Genomic DNA, 14,311 nt, shown 5'->3' on the forward strand with positions numbered 1-14,311 from the left:
CCACCCCTGCCCATAGCTGTTCTGTATTGTTCTAGCTGTTGGGTATTGATGGCCTCAGGTTCAAACCAGTAACCCTTGCTTGGCACTCCAACAGCGCACCCTCTTCCTGGGCATAGAGTCTCCACATCCCCTCATCCAGTTCAGCGCCAGGTCTGAAGAGTCCCTGATACTGCTGTGTGCTTGGTGAGTGCAGGGTAAGTGAAATGGTCAGGTTTCTAGGCTATCTTAGGGCCACTGTGGCTATCACCTGCAGCCTTGGTTATGCTGGTGCAGGGGATGCTTGGGAGCATGGACTTGGGGTATATATGTCTGATTGTGGACACCCTGATTATGATGTGGGCAGGCATAAGTGTGTGCAGTGGAGCCTGGAGGCTGATGTAAGGGCAGCGTCACTCAGCGACATGGAGGATGGCCATGGCAGAATGGCACAAAAGGAGGGCCACGAGAGAACGCCGGAGAAAGCCCAGAGGGAGAGGAAAGGTTCACTGGGGGCTGGAGGCCTGCCAGCCTCCTGTTGCTCCTCCCCACCCCAACCGACCTGCCTTGCCAGCCTGTGGGCTTGTCCCACAACAGTAGCGTAGAAAGAGCACTAAAGCCTAGACAAGTCACTGAGGGCTCCAGGACTTTCCTTTACTTGCCTGCCAGAATTGATAAAGAACCTGCCCTGCTTGCTGGCATACAGAGAGCAACTGCAGAGTCCTTGAGGGACAAGCCAGGGTTTGCACTGGGTTCAAGAGCAGGGGTGCTGGAAGAGCCCACATGGTCTGGGAGCTGCCTGCAGGTGATACATTGGGCTGAGAGACGGCACTTGTGGACAGGAGCGCTGCCACGCACATACCAGAGCACATATCCCCTGGATACAGGCCCAGGTTAGCACCATAATAGGCGTGGGGTGCCAGTCCCCACCCTGACCCACCCCCTGCCACCTGGCCTCCTGGAGCAGCAGGCCCATGTGCTCACTGCAGTGACTCGCTTTGGGAGGAGTCCGAAGCCACAAGAGGGGGGCCCACCATGTGGGACAGCAGGGCCATTTACTGAGGAGGTACCTTTGTGGGTGAGCACCTACTGTAGGCAAAGGTGAAAAGGGTGCTCAGGCCCATCTTGACCCCTGAGGGCTCACTGGGGTGCCCAAGTCCATCCTGACCCCTAAGGGCTCACAGGAATAAGCTGGGGAAAGAGCACATAGTTGTGTAGCCTCTCTTGTGACAGCAGAAGGAGTGCACACGAGTTCATGGCCACCTGTGGCCTCTAGCTGCCTTTTCAGAGCCTCTGGAGGGACCAGGGGACACTAGGGGCCATAGGGCAGAAAGCTCTCTCTCACATCCCACCGCCTCAGGACATCCTTGATCTTTCCCTCCAAGAAGGAAATCCTGGTGGTTGAAATTATTATTATTATTTTTTTTTGGTTGAAATTATTTTTATTTTTTTATTTTTTATTTTATTTTTTTTTTTAAAGATTTATTTATTTGTGCATACAGAACTGGGGTACAGGCCAGAGGCTCAGGGGCGGCGAGAGGCTTCACCAGAGACAGAGTGGGGAGCAGAAAAGGGAGATCTATGAAGTACACTGCTGAGGGGAGCAGCGGGCGGGTCAGGAGAGGTCTGCCACGCCATGTGGTCACCTCCGGGGCAGGCGGGAATTGAACTCATGCGGAAGCGGCTTTAGATTCTCAGTGCTGTGCTTTAACCCGCTGCGCCACCAGGGAGGGCCCGAAATTATTTTTAAGAAATAAAACACCTCTGGGCACAAAACACTTAAAAGCTTGCAAAATGTCATTTTTGTCATTTCCTAATTAAGGCCTGTTTTAAATCTTCATTTAGTAGGATGAGTCACAGGATGGGAGCCTGGGGAATGGGGCCTGGATTCTGGGTCACTGGCCTTTCACACTGCAGAAAAGCAACCCAGCCTTCAAACCTCAAGGGGGTGTGAACCTCCTTTCAATCAGTTTTCCCAGACCTGTCCAACCCACTCCCCCTTTGCCTTGTAGGGAAAGGTGGCTTTGGGAACCTAAGACTCAATGGGCCAAAACAGGTGGGAGGTCCTGTCTGTCTGTCCCTCTTACCTTCATTCAGATTGCAGACATTGGTTGGTCATTGACAATGGCTCTGTGCCAGGTCTCAGGGGTCTGTCAGGGACACAGACCTAAAACTTGGGGTATCTGAGGGGGAGGTACCCATGGAGGAGGGTCCCATATGGGCTTCAGTACAACATGACACCCCACCCTTTATAATCCACATTCCTAATAGTAACTTGGACAATTCAGAAAAGTAAAAGAAAGCAAAAAGTACACATAACGTGGCCATTTCTTTCTTCTGCACAGCCATTACTTTTTTTTTTTCTTTACAAAATAGGGCTTAGATTGTATTATGCTCCACAAGCATTTACTCATGTGGCTTATCTCAGATATGAATGCCACCAAAGGGGTACTTCAAAACTGTTGTCTTCCAGGGAGGCAACATCACCCCCACTTTCCTCTGATCATTGTGCAGCTGAAAAGACAGCCCTGGGGTGGGGATCCAGGAATAAAGAGAGGCAAATCCATTTTTGAGGGGCCACACAGGTGAGCAGAGTTGAGGCCACTGGGAAGCAACATGAGTGTTCAAAGTCTTTAAAAATAGTCTCTCCCCTCTTTGTTCAGCCCGAGAAATGATGTGGTGGGTGGTGCCTTGTGGGGTTCAAGATGCCTGCCTCCAGGAGGGGAAGCAGCTACCCCCGTATGTCAGAGCACTGCTCACCAAAACAGCAGTGCAGACACAGCATTATGCATAAAGTTCAGAAGTACCACACCTGATGGGAGGAAACAGGCATGGAAGAGGAAACACCTGTGTTTGCAAAATTCCAGAACAGGTTAGACTAACCTATGGTGGAGAAGTGTTAGAACCAGGGGGTAGTGGCACTTGGGGACATTTGGGGGTGAAGACCTGTGTCTCATAGGGGTTTCAGCCCCAGAGAGGTATGTATTAGTCAGGGTATCCATCGGCCCCTTGAGATTTATACTTTTCCTTATGTGTTACTTAAATAATTTCAAAAGTTGATAACAAATATTGAAGTCAGTTCATGCTACACATGCTGCCTATTTCGAGGGAAGTGAACTGATTACACTATCTGGAAAATGACTGGTTTTGGGATGGAGAGAAAGGTGATTAAACATGTGACATAAAATGTTAATTGTGGAAGCTATGTGGGGCTCTTTGGGTGTTCTTAATGAAATTATTTCAACTTCTCTGTATGTTTGAAAATTTCACAATGAAATGTGAACAATAAAGAGTCCAAGCTCTATAGAAAAGCAACTTAAAAGGGTCCTAACTCTGTAAGCAAATTGCTGGCAAGTGGCAGTTGCTCACTAACCATGTTCTTTGGCTGTGTTTTCAGCCTCCTGGTACCTGAGTCCTCACTGTAAAGTGGGGATGGTGATGCCATTGACTCCATTGCAAGACAGAATTAATGTATGTAAAGTGCCCAAGCACCGTAAGTACTAGCACACAGCAGGTGCCTAATGGGTATGTATTTTGTTAGTAGAATTCCTCAGCCCTTGAGTTTGCAGGGCTGCCATGCTAACAGCAGCTGCTCAGGGAGCCTGAGGGACAAGGCAGGGTAGTAGGGGTCCTGGAAGAGCCCACATGATCTTGAAAAAGAACAAGTTAGAGAACTTTCACAGGGGCTATTAAAACTTCCTACTGTGGGGCCTCCCTGGTGGCGCAGGGGGTTAAAGCACAGCACTAAGAAGCTAAAGCCACTTCCGCCTGAGCTCAATCCCCGCCTGCCCCTTGCCCCAGAGGTGACCACATGGCACGGCAGACCTCTCCTGACCCGCCCGCTGCTCCCCTCAGCAGTGTACTTCGTTGATCTGCCTGTTCTACTCCCCACTCTGTCCCTGGTGAATCCTCTCACCCTCCGCATCTCTGGCCTGTCCCCCCGTTCTGTTGTAAAAAAATAAATAAACTTAAAAAAAAAAAACAACTTCCTACTGTCTGGGCAGAAGGGTGGACATAAAATTAGTAGGGTACAAAGACAGTCAGTAGATGTCAGCTAGTGTACTAGTACAACTGAAACTCTACATGCAAAATAATAGAGTTGGGCCCCTACCTCATAATATCTTAAAAAATTAACTCAAGAATAGATCAAAGACCTAAATATAAGAGCTAAAATTGTAGAACTCTTAGAAGAAAATTCTGATAGGCATAAATCTTCAGCTTAGGCAAAGTTTTTTATAAATGTGACACCAAAAGTACAAGCCACACAAGAAAAAAGTTGGACTTCATCAAAATTAGAAACTTGTGCTGTAAATAATTCCAGAATAGGGTAAAAAAATCCACTGAAAGGGGGAAATATATTGCAAATATAATATTGCAAATTATATACGTAATTAGGGACTTGTGTCTGGCAAATATAAAGAACTTTTACAACTCAGTAGTCAACAAACCAATTTAAAAATGGGCAAAGGATCCAAAAAGACAATTCTCAAAAAAAGATGCACAGATAGCCAAGAACCACATGAAAAGGTGCACAATATCATTAGCCACCAGAGAAATGCAAATCAAACCACAATACAATACCATGTCACATTTTAATCAGAAAGACAGGTAGTAAAGGTCGGAGAGGATGTAGAGAAATTCAAACTCTCCTACAGTGCTGGTGGGGATGTAAAATACTACATCCACTCGGGCCAACAGTTTGGGATTTTGGAAATGTTAAAACACAAGAGTTACCACATAACCCCACAGTCCCACTCCTATTTGTACATCGGAGAGTCATGAAAATATACACCCGTGAAAAAACTTGTTTTTTCTTTTCAGCAGCACTGTAGTTATAATATTCCCAAAGTAGAAATAACCCAACTAGCCAACAACTGACAAATGAATAATGAACTATGGCCTGTCTGTACAATGGGAAATTAGTAAGCAATAAAAGGGATATCAAGTTGATACACACTCAACATACATGAACCCCCAAAACATAATGCTAAATAAACCTATCACAAAGACCACACAGTGTATGATACCTTTGCTATGAGATGTGCAGAATAATCAATAATCAGAAAGTAGGTTAGTGGTTGTCTAGGATTGAGGATGGTGGTAAGGAATGAGGAGGGACGGCTGAGAGGCACAAGGGGTTACTTTTTTTTTTTTAAGATTTATTTATTCATACAGAACAGGGGTACAGGCCAGAGATGCGGAGGGTGAGAGGATTCACCAGAGACAGAGCGGGGAGCAGAACAGGCAGATTGACGAAGTACACTGCTGAGGGAAGCAGCAGGCTGGCCGTTCAGGAGAGGTCTGCCACGCCATGTGGTCGCCTTGGGGCAGGCGGGAATTGAACTCATGCGAAAGTGGCTTAAGCTTCTTAGTGCTGTGCTTTAACCCGCTGCGCCACCAGGGAGGGCCCTACAGGGCGTTACTTTTCTGGTGAAAATGTTCCGAGATTAGATTATGGTGATGGGGCCCCCACTCTGTGAATATATTAAAAAATGATTGAGTTGTACATTTTAAGTGGGAAGATTATAGGATATGCAAATTATACCTCAATAAAACTGTTGTTTTTAATGGCCTTGAGCCCTGACCTGCCCCGGGGGAACTCAGACAAATCTCTTTCCCCCATGAAGTTCAGCCCTACCTCTGTAGGATGGGCAGAAAGATCTGCTTCCCTGGGTTGTGAGACTAAAAGGAGATGACAGAAAGAAACAGCTTTTCATTTCATCTTTGCATTTAAATTTATCAGAAAAGTAAACGTAGGCAACGTTGTACATAATTCAAATAACAGGCATGGGTACAGGCTGAAAAATCTCATTTTGGAGGGTGAAGGAAATGTTCAACATCGTGATTGGAGTAGGATTCACATGGGTGTATGTCAAAGTTCATAGAATTGTGCCCTTGGCAGCTGTGGGTTTCACTCTCTGTCAGGCAAGCGTACCTTATTTTTCAGGAAATCCCTGTCTCCTCTCCCTGTCCCCAGCCTGCAGCTCCTCCATTTCCCTGCAGGAGAGAACGTTATTTCTCGTTCCACTTCTCTTCTCACAGTTCTGGCAATGCAGACCCAAGCAAATAAAATGGTGGCTTTTTTTTTGTCCTTTTTGTACATAAAAGCAAAAAATAAAAAGGACTATATACACTGTTTGGTCCCTTGTTCTTTCCCAAGTACTTATCTTGGAGATGGACTTAAACCAACATGTATAGGGCTGTAAGCATATCAGTGTGGCTATGCATGTATCTCTTCTATCAGTGGGCGTTTAGGTGTTTCCCACCTGCTGCTATTACAGAGTGCTTCAGTAAATAACCTTGTACACAAAAATATATCGTTTCTCACATTTGTGAGCAGTAACTGGAGCACAGGTTTTAAGGATAATAAAGATATATATATTTGGGATTTTGACATTTTTCAGAGGCTTCTAGTTGTCTGCTTCCTACACTACTGCAACAGGTTGTGTCATTAAACTTCATCTTGCCCATTTGATGAGTGAAGTTATGTCTTAGGACAGTTTTAATTTGCATGGCTGCTGTTAAGCATGAGATGGGTAGCTTTTTCAAATGTTTAGCATTATTTTTCTGTTAATGATCTCTTACTCAGTTTTTTCCTCTTGGGTATTTTTCTTATTGATTTGTGAGAGCTCTTTATATATGGGGAAATTGACCCTTTGCTACAGATATAAGTTGGACATCTTGTTTTTTTATGTTCCTCCTCCCCTTTTCATGCAAACTCTCATTAATTCCCAACCAGATGACTCTTAGAGGAGAGAGGAACAATTGCAGGGATGCAGAAACATGTAGAAAGTCCTCATTTATTCTGAAGCTGTGACATCTTCTCTGGTGGTGATTCTGGGGCACTGGGACGTGGGGATGAAGCGCTCTCCTGCTCCCCTGAGCTCACAACCCGGTAGAAGATCCAATGTAATGTGAGATGTTGCTAGTACACATTTCTAGGACTCACTGAATTGATGATGCAGATTGCACAGGAGGTGAATTTTATATTTCCATACAGTGTGCATGGGTGTGAGTTTGCAAGGTTTAGGTCTTGGGATATATTTGATTTGGGGGTGTATGATCAGGATGCCCTACAAGTGTACACACATCTACATTTAAGCTGGGCTTCTATGAGGGTGGGGTGATGTTGAGGTGTTCTGTGGAGGGATGGACCTGAGGGTGAGATGAGGGCTTTGTGTAGACATGCAGTGTGTGGGTATAATGTGTGTGCACAACAGAGTTGATGTCTGGGTACATGTGGCCGTGTGGGTTTTCAGGAGGAGCTGAGTGGTGTCCGGGGGTGGGGGGAGAGAGAATCTCAAGATACCTCCAGGAGGGAGGGCCGGAGGGAAGGCTCCAGCTGCCTTACCTCCCTACCACTGCCTTTAGATCTGCCCTGAGTTCTCTCACTCCTACCTTGAGGGGTGTCAGCCCTTTTGGGGGAGGGGTGCTAGCAATTTGGCTCTGCCTTCTCAGAGAAAACAAGGACCTATTTTGAGATCTCAGAAGGTTGCAGAAGGAGTAAGGGGGTGAAAGGCAGGAAAGGGGTCCACAGAAGAATGCCTCTCTGATCTGTGGAACCAGATAAGGGATTCTCAAGATCCTGGTATGCTGGAGAGAGAGAGAAAGGAACTGCATGCCCGTCTGGGCTACTGCAGAGGGGCAGCACACCTCCCCTAGGGACACAGGCAAGGGAGACCGCGTGGCCAACTTCTACCAGCCTCCTTTCCATGAGGTCTGGGCTCCTGGTGCATGGACCATGGGACTTAAGGACTGGATGGCCAGGGCCTGCAGATAGTGGCTCTGTCCTTTATGGTCACCCTCATGTCCAGGGTTCAGGGGAAAGATCTACCTGGCCCTCTGGGGTTTCCTTGTCTTGGCTCCTGCAAGGTTGTGAAATTTGGAGGAGGCAAAGACTTAGGAAGAGTGCACAGGGCATCAGATCGCAGGTTGAGTTCATGGACTGCAGAGGAAGCAGATCAAACTCTGAGCCAGAGCCCCACCCGCCCACCCTAGGCCTTCCCAATCTTTAGTGGGTCTGACTACAGCCTCTAGCTCCTCTTCCTACGCCTGTCAGAGGTTTCCTTTCACAGGAGCAGCCCAGGGAGAACTCCCTCACCCTCCATCAGCCTCCTCCCCTATGCTGCGCGCCCTTCACGTCACCTTTGCCTCCCTACGTTCCACCAGGGCAGGACAACCGTGCAGGAGTGCGTCGTAGGGAGCCGCTTCTGGAGGGTGCTATGGGCGCGGGCCTGGATGCCATCCCCGCGGCTCAGAACCAAACGATTCAGTAAGTAACGCGCAGGCCGTGGCCGGGCGGGGGCGCTCTTGAGCCTGATTTGGAATTTTATCCCAGCTGAAAGCCGCAGGCTGGGGTAAGGTAGGGAGTAAGAGTTACCCCGCGAAGCGGTGTAGCAGTTCAGAAGGCAAGGGGAGACTTGGGGGGCTATGGAACTTGCTCTAGAGTCGACCGAGAGATTCCATATCCCAGAGAATTCGGGAGGCGAATGAAGAGGAAGGGGGACTGGTCGAAGGAAAATCCTCTTAAACGAACCTTGGGGAGTCGAAGGGCTTGGCTGAGCCCACGCCCCTTTCTTACTCTCAGTCTAAACAGGGGGGCTGGGGGGGGGGGGAGGGGTGGAGGCGGGGGAACCTAGAAATGGAAGGGTAGTGGTGATGGTGGGGTCAATAATGTGGGGGAAGGAAAGTCCGCTAGGGCGAGTTTGATCTCTTTCCTTTGCCCACACGTGCCCAGCCCTCCGCGTTCCCCTCCCCGAGCGGCCGCGCCCTTGCTGGCTGTGCTTTTGCACTCGCGGACGCGCGCACCCTCTCAGGGACTGACTTCGGGTCAACTTTCACGCAGTTCCTCGTGTGTACGCACACGCGTGTGTATGTCCGCACGCGCGTGCACATCTCCTCTCCGGGAGTCCCACCTCCCGTCGCCATCCCGTCGTCTGGATTCCCGAACCTTCGGGGCTTTCTACCCCAAATAGTGTCCCGCGGCGAGTGCAGCGGGCACGTGGGGAGGGCTCGGAGGGGAGGACCAGGCTAGTTTTGGGCTGCCCACACCGCCCCCACGGCACGCTTTGACTTCTCCAATGTCACCCGCCGGACCTCACCCCTCCCCGTGCACCGACGTGCGGGAGCGAGACCGGCTGCGCGCCTCTCTGGCTGCCCCCGTCCGCGTCCCCCGCCCCCTCCTCCAGCCCTCCCCGCTCCGGTTCCTACATGCAGCCCTCGACCGCACACAGAAAGAATGTGCTACAACCTCGGCGCTGCCGCGGCCGCCGCCACCAAGCCCGCGCCAGAGCAAGAGCAGGAGCCGGAGCCGCCCCGCACCTCGGCGTCGCCAGCGCCGCCGCTGCCCCGCCTGCCCCGCTGGCCCCGGGCTCCGAGTGCGCGGAACCCGCCGCCGCCCCGCGCTCGCCCAGCGCTTGACGCAGTGAGCACCGCAACCCGGCTCCTGCCGGCCCCGCTCGGCTCCCCGGCGCAGGCCGAGTCCAGCCGGGAGGGCTCCGGGAGGGGCAGGCAGGGCGGGAGGGGGAGGAGTGCTGTCTGGAGCCGGCGAGCCTGGAGGAGGAAGAGGAGGAAGGAGGGGAAGCCGCCGCCGCCGCCGCCGCCGCTCTGCGAGGACCTGGGCGCGCGCTCTCCGCTCGCGGGTGGTGGTGCCTTCAGCCCCCGGCCCGCACCCCAGCCAGGTAGGAAGGGGTGTGTGGGAGGAGGGGGTTGCGCGGGGGCTGCTGCGGGCGGGGGTCCCCACTGCCGCAGCTGCTAGGCCACTGGGTCCCCGCCCCTGTGGGAGGCGGGCAAGATGCTCTCCCGCGGCGGCATTGGGGGCGGACGCCGAGTCCCTAGAGACTCTTGCAACCCGAGTATTCTGCTCCCGGCGTCCGCCCTGGGCCGAGACCCCCCCAGCCCGTGAGGTTTTGGTTTCTGTGCTTTCGTTCCTCGGTGCCCTGGTGCCCCCACACCCACCCGGGTTCAGAGGCGGGCGCACCCGAAGTTAACGGTTGCAGAGCCCCAGCCGGACAAACTTCCTTCTCTGACGCCTTGGCCCGAAGAGCTGGGGATCCGGACCCTTCCGGCTAGAAGGTGCCGCGGGGACCCCAAAACTTTCCTGAGCTCTCTAAGAGCGAAAGGCTGGCTGGGCAGGAAGTGGGGGAAGGCAATGGCTTGGTTGCCAGTGTACGGTGATGGCCGTGGTGCCCCAGGTTGACCTGGAGACTGCCCTCGCCATCTGGAACCCCATCTTATAGTCGAGTGTGGTCAGGGAGTGGACTATGAGTACCTAACCTTCGCACAGCTGGCATGGGGGTGGGGTGGGGAAGCAGAGCTTTGCCCCGCGCGCCGCCAGGAGGCCGTGGAATGGGTGTTATAGGAACCCCCACTCCCAACACACACACACACACACACACACACACACACACACACACACACACACACATCCCTTCGCCAGGCTCTGCCCGCTGCTTCCGAGCTCTCGGAAGAACCCGGCTCCGGGCTATTAATAGGCGCCTGTGATCCGAACCTCTCCCCGCTAGGGAAGCCGGGAAACTGGGCTTGGCTTTGGGGTGGAGCAGGACCCCGGGTCCAGAGCTGACCCCCTCCCCAGTTGTCGTGGTCCCGGTGCTATCGCTCTTTCCACCACACTCCTTGCACTCTTCCCACGCTCTCCTCTCAGTTCTCCGGGGTGTCACCCCCAACTTTTTCTCTTTCCGAACTGCACGGGGCGGCCTGTGGCCACTCTGTCAGTCAGGCGTCCGGTCAGAGTGGCCGGATTTGAGCACAGTCGCCAATCGAATACTCCTCTATGGCTGCGAGGGTCCCTACGACCAGACAGTCCGTGCTTGAGCGGAATTTCCTTCCATCAGCTTCTCTTCCTCCCAATCTGCACATGGATACTACATATTCATTCACCTGTCCTTGTGTCGGGTTTCCCTCCCATCAGAGAGGGCAGTGGGCAATGGGGTGGTCGCTGCAGGCAGCCGACGGAGGTGTGGAGAGCAGAGGGTTCTCTAGAGGGAGTGCAGCTACGGCTGCGTGTGCAGAGAGGAGGCAATATTCTGGAAGCCCCCTTCCAGCATCTTTTCTGCACCGGGAAGGCCCCGGAGGATTGCGTTTCCTCCTTCCACGCCACCCCACCATTCAGATCGGAGCTTGAGTAGACTTGAGAATTTGAGAGTTGGAGGATTCGGGGTACTTCCTGTCTCCCACTCCGCAGAGCCCCGCCCCCAAGCTGCGTGGGGGTCTTTGTCCCCAGGGCTGACCTCCGGCCCCGCCCCCTCTCGGTTAACTCCGGGACCCCAAGCTCCTCCAGCGCTCTCCAGCAGCGCTGGAACAATCTAGGAGCTCTGGAGAGACAGATGTCTCATCCTTTCCTCTCTGGGTCTGGGGGTGGAGTAGGGGGCGTGGAGCTCGGCATTGGGTCCCTGACGGATGTCCTCGCGGCGGCGGCGCTGATTCTCAGTAACAGAATTAATGACTTACACGCAGGCCGCCAATCGGCGCGGCCACGGGGGAGGGGCAACCCAGCCGAGACTCCCGCGGAGGTCGCAGCCTGACCGCACAGCCTCTGCTTTGGGTTGGGGTGCAGTCAGTAGTACCCCGACTCCCAGACGCTTCACCCAGCTTCCAATTCCCTGTGCCCCAACTCTGTGCTACTTTCCCTTCCCCTCCCCCACACATCCTCTCTCAAGGATCCCCCAGTTGCTGGGACCCTTCTTGCTGGAATATTTACATAAGCTGACCCTCCAGTTGACCTCTAAGCCCCTTCCCAGAACCCTGTCCTTGGACACCAACAAACTTCTTGGTTCCTGGGGCAGTGCCTGTCCAGAGCTCTAAGACAGCCAGCCTGCCTCAGCTTAAACACCACAGAAATGGGCTCATAGCCCTGTGCTTGGGGAGTAGCTGGTAGCAGGTGATGTAACTTTAGGCAGGAGCATGGCTCAGCCCGTGGCACAACAGACGCCAGTCAAAGCTAATCCAGACACTCCAGAGGCAGAGCTCCTCTTTGCCAACATGGGGGGAGAGCAGTTGGGAAGAGGGAGTTTGTCACCTCTGGTAGGGGCTTACTTGGGAAAGGCCCAGCTGGGGTGCCAGTCTCTCTTATACATTCCCCACACAGGCCAGGTAAGGCCAGAGGGTGGAAGGTTGTTTTCTTGGAACTTCCAAGATTGAGGAGGAGTTTGGGGGAGGCTGGCAAGCATCTTTCAGCTAGATTCCAGTTGGGGAGGCCTTTCCTAAAGCAGGAGTCCTCTTGCCTCACCATCCAGCCCAGGCATGGTGAATGGGAAGCTTGCAGTATCTGGAGGATAAACAAGGGCCAGTCTGGCCTGCAGCCTGCTGTGACAGGGGTCCAGTAAGGGGAAGCTCGAGAGGCAAAGGCTACAACTCAGATGCCCCAATGGCCCAACTGAGGCTGCCCCGAACCTCACCTCCTGGAGCTGGGAGAGGTGTCTGGGCACACTGCCCCAGAACGTGTGAGACCTGGAAGGCAGGAGGGGGCCACAAAGCAGCACTTGGTAAATCCCAGCCAGACGGGTGAAGACAGCTGCGACCCCTGGCGCCCCTGTGCCCTCCCCCCTTTCTGGCCAACCTTCTGAGCCCAGGCTTGCTGTTGGTGTGGGGGCTTTGCCAGTCCATATAGAAGTCGCTTGTGCTGTGGGCGTTCATTCACATTCTCTCTCCGGTCCCACACACTATAGGATTTATCTTGATTTGCAGCCTTTGAATTGAGTCAACTCTTTTGTATGCTCGGTGAATTGCCCAGCTGCTGGCGGGGAGCGCAGAGCGTGCCGGGGGTGCTGAGGCTGGGAATCGCAGGCGGGCGGGGGACAGGAAGCAGGGAGGGGGCGCGGGGCGGCAGGCCGGGCTGTGCGGGGACACTAGCGGCACTGAGGCGCGGTCCCCACCCGAACCTGAGCTGGCTAGGGCACTACTGGCCTGTCCGGAGAGGAGTCCGGAGCGCTCCGTCCTGGGGGTAGCGGTAGCCGTTGGGCTTCCCTTTGGACGGGCTGTGTGGTGCGGGGCAGGCCTCTGGGGCCTGACTTGACTCAGTTTCCTCGCTTGTAACTCACGGAAAGGGACGCTTCCCCACAGTTTGTGAGGGTCACACTAAGCGGGAGTATTACCCGCCTACCCCCCCACCCCCAATCCCGCCCTCCCTATACCCTCGTCACCCCGAGAGAGAAGGGAAGGGGTCAGACCTGGGGAGGGGTGGCCGCAGTACTCATCCAATCTCCTCCCCTCGCGTTCTTGGCCCTGGATCCTGCCTTCGCCCCTGAGGGCGGCACTGACTGGCCCACCAGGGTCTGAGGACCTAAGAACGCCTTGGCTTTGCTTAATAAGGTGGGGGTCGTGGGTGGCGCACTCTCCACCCACCTAAGTGTCCCCCGGGCTCTCCCTATACTTAGTTGGGGGTGGAAATGTCCGGGGAGTAGTTCGCTAGGAACTGCCCCCACCCTCCACCTCCGGCGCTTTCTAGTACCTCCCCCTCTTTCTGCCCCTCCCCTCCCCCTGTCCGATTCCTCCCGGCTCAGCCGCGGCAGAGAGGAGCGCGACGGCGTCCAGAGCCGGGAGAGCTGAGGGGGCTGGCGAGGAGGAGAGGGCGAGGGCCAGAGATTCGAGCCGGACTGGAGCTGGGAGCCGGGTGGGTGGGAGGCAGGGAGGGAGGGAACTGGCAGGCGCCGAGGGGGAGGGCGGGCGAGCCGGGGGAGGGCGGGCGGGAGGCAGCTCCCCCTGCCCGCGAGGCGAGGGGCGGGGCCGCGCGCGCGGATCGATGGGCGAAGCTGGGGAGGAATTTCAATCCCCGGAGCGAAGTTAGAGCTTGAAGGACGGCGGCGGCGGCGGCGGCGGCGGCCGGCGCAGCCCGGAACCGCGGCGGGGCGGCCAGGTAAGCGCGGGGCTCGCGGAGCCCGAGTCCTAGCGGGGCTGGCGCCTGGGGGTGCCGGAGGCAGCCTGCGGGGCTCCCGCCACCTCCGCCCCGGCCCGCGCTCTGTGCGCCCCCAGCCCTAGTGCGCCCAGAGCCCGGCGAGCTGGAGAGCGCAGCGGGCAAAGTTGGAGGAACTTGGCGGTGGCGGCGGCGTGGCGGGCAGTAGGCCCAGCGGGGCAGAGCCGGGAGGTGGGGTGGGGGCTCTGGGTCGGGGTCCGCCGGTCGCTCCCGGGTCTCTGCTGCACTTCGCGCCACTGCTCCTCTTTCGGACCTTCCCCTTGCTCAGCACCTCTCTCCCCTTTAGTCCCTTCGCGGCCGCACCCTCCAACCCAGAGCTGCTACTCCTGCGCTGGACCCTCCGCAACCCCTGCCCTTCCCAGAAACCGGGCGCCCCAAGTCCTCGACCGCATCTGTGTGGATAAC

At 54.5% G+C, this 14,311-nt stretch overlaps 1 protein-coding gene across 1 annotated transcript in view; it reads left to right on the top strand.

Annotated features, from left to right (window-relative positions):
- The first annotated feature begins 9,567 nt into the window (after positions 1–9,567).
- ELFN1 (extracellular leucine-rich repeat and fibronectin type III domain containing 1) overlaps positions 9,568–14,311 on the top strand; it is a 69,807-nt gene continuing 65,063 nt past the window's right edge. The window contains exon 1 of the mRNA XM_004688053.2: positions 9,568–9,656. The gene's annotated coding sequence lies outside the window, so the exon portion shown is untranslated. The remainder of the gene's footprint in view (positions 9,657–14,311) is intronic.

The sequence above is a fragment of the Condylura cristata genome, unplaced genomic scaffold (assembly GCF_000260355.1).
Source record: "Condylura cristata isolate star-nosed mole 26May11 unplaced genomic scaffold, ConCri1.0 scaffold00024, whole genome shotgun sequence".
Lineage (NCBI taxonomy): Eukaryota > Metazoa > Chordata > Mammalia > Eulipotyphla > Talpidae > Condylura > Condylura cristata.